Below are 2,228 nucleotides of genomic sequence, written 5' to 3'. Positions count from 1 at the left end.
TGATTCTGTGACGTTTGTTTCCGCATGCGGGCTGCACCAGCAGGACCAGCCAGCTCCTTACCCAGGTCCCCCAGGCGCTCAACCCCGTCCTGCAGGGGGCGCTTTGCTCCGAGGGGGCGGGTGGGGAGTAAAAGGCGGGAGAGGGAAGAGTTGGCTCGCGCAGCCCGCCCTGCCCGCCCCCCCGCCTCTGCCTTGTCAACGGGCGAGCAGCTGCAGGCCCCGCGGCGTGTGTCGGCGCCGCACTTTCCCGATTGGCTGTCGATGACATCACGGCCCCGGTGCCCCGCCGGATGGCCACGCCTCTTTCCCCGCCTCCCCGCCCGCCGCCGCTTCGCCATTGGCCAGTCTGGGGACGGCCCGCCGGCGCGCGCCCCGCCCCGCGCCTGGCCGTACATTTACGCGGTAGCGAAAAGAGAAAGTAATGAGGATGGTGCAAGCGGTGCGGGCGAGCGGCCGGCCAGTGGCGGGGCAGAAACGGCGGCAGCACCAGCAGCGAGTGCGAGACGCAGCGGCCATCGCCGCCAGGCACCGTGCCGGGACGCGCCGGTGAGTGTTGGAAGGCGGGGAACGTGAGCGGTGCCGTTCGGGACGCCGGGAGAGCGGGAGCCCGCTTAGGGCTGCGGCGGCGGGAAGCACCGGCTCGGCTCGGCTCGGCTCGGCCCGGCTCGGCTCAACCCGCCGTGCCAGTGGCAGCAGCCCCGTTTCTCTGAGCTCGGGGGTAAAACTTCAGTTTCCCACTTTTCTTGTGCTTCCTTTTCTCTCCGTGTTTCGCCCGCCTCTGGCTAGGGGAGGTGGGATATTCCTCTCATTTTTCATTGCATCAGGCGAAGATGCTCAGGGCTTCTTTATCCTTCTTTTCCAAACAGCCAAAAGGGCGAGTGGAGGTTTGGGAAAACAAAAATGGGCTGCGAAACCTCCTGGGTGAGGAGCCGCCGCAGCCGGAGTTTCTCCGCCCGGCTGCGGGACCTCCGCTGTCCCTCGGGCGAGTAGGTCGTAGCATCTTTCCTGGCTCCGGAGATGTCAGCGAGTTTGCTCCGCAAAGCGGTGACTGGTGGGATCGGGGGGTGGCTGTGTCCTCCGGGTCGCCCCGGGAGGAGGTGTTACTATTTGGTATGGGGCATCTCCGTGCCTCTTATCAACGGGCCTGGTGCGGTGCTGGATGGGGAGCCGAACCGGTGCTGCAAGCGCTTTTGGTGGAGTTGCTGAAGTTGCTGCTAGGATGTGTTCCCTAGCCAGTGCCGCGGCTGCTCACGGGGCTGCTGGGGAAGGGGAGGCATTGTCTGGACTTTCTTAGGTTGTAGTGTTGTCTTCCATCCCTCCTGAGGGGAAAGGGGCAATTTCTAATCCCGTGTGCTGTCCGATGGCAGATGTCAAGCAAAGGTTGGGCAGGCTGTTACCTTGGCTGCGGTGGAGGGACCCCAGTTTCTCGAAGATGTGAAATGTGTTGGGAAGGAAGAAAATTCTGTCTCTGGTGCTGCTGGAGAACAGCAGCCTTCCCAGGCCTGGAGTTGGGGGGCATAATTTGGGCTGAATTATCCCAAGTGGGAGATAAAGGCATAAGGCACGTGCTTTTTTTTTTTTTTTTTTTTTCTTTTAAGGTGTCCAGAACTTAATTTTCCTGTTTTTCTCCTGGGTAATTTTTGCTTAGATTTACATGTTCGAGTTTGTAACTGCCTCAGAGAACTTATTCACAAGCTAATTTTATTCCAGCTTGCTGGAAAAGTTGCATATCACCACTGACACATTGAGCTCTTGTGTGTTCCTCCCAGTAGTAGAGTCAGCTCAGTGACTGCCTCCCTTGCAGTAAGCAACAGGATCAAGAGAACGTGCCACTCTGTCATTATCAGCTGCATGCCTTGCAGCCTGGGGTTTCAGAATAGCTCAGCACCATCTGCATGTGGAGAAATGCCTCCTCCTGGGTGTAGCTGTGCAGTCCAGGCTAGTCGCGTGTAGCCAGCGTGCCATGTGTGCATGTGCAGATAGCTGAGGTATTTGCTGTGGGATTGGAAAAGGTTTTTTGGGAACTACTGCGAGCTGATAACTGTCTGAAGGGTTTGTTAGGTTGTTATCTGTGGATGATGGGTGTTGAAGTGAGTTACTGTATCTGTAGACTTATGTGATTTCGTCGTCTGTTTTTATGACCTTTTTCTTCTTTTGGTTCCCTCTCCCTTTTTTCTTTTGCAGGGTGATCTTGAGTTCTTCATAACTTGCTAGTGCTCAGCCTCCTC

Source organism: Indicator indicator, chromosome 2, assembly GCF_027791375.1.
Source record: "Indicator indicator isolate 239-I01 chromosome 2, UM_Iind_1.1, whole genome shotgun sequence".
NCBI classification, from domain to species: Eukaryota; Metazoa; Chordata; class Aves; order Piciformes; family Indicatoridae; genus Indicator; species Indicator indicator.
This window is presented reverse-complemented; position numbering follows the sequence as displayed.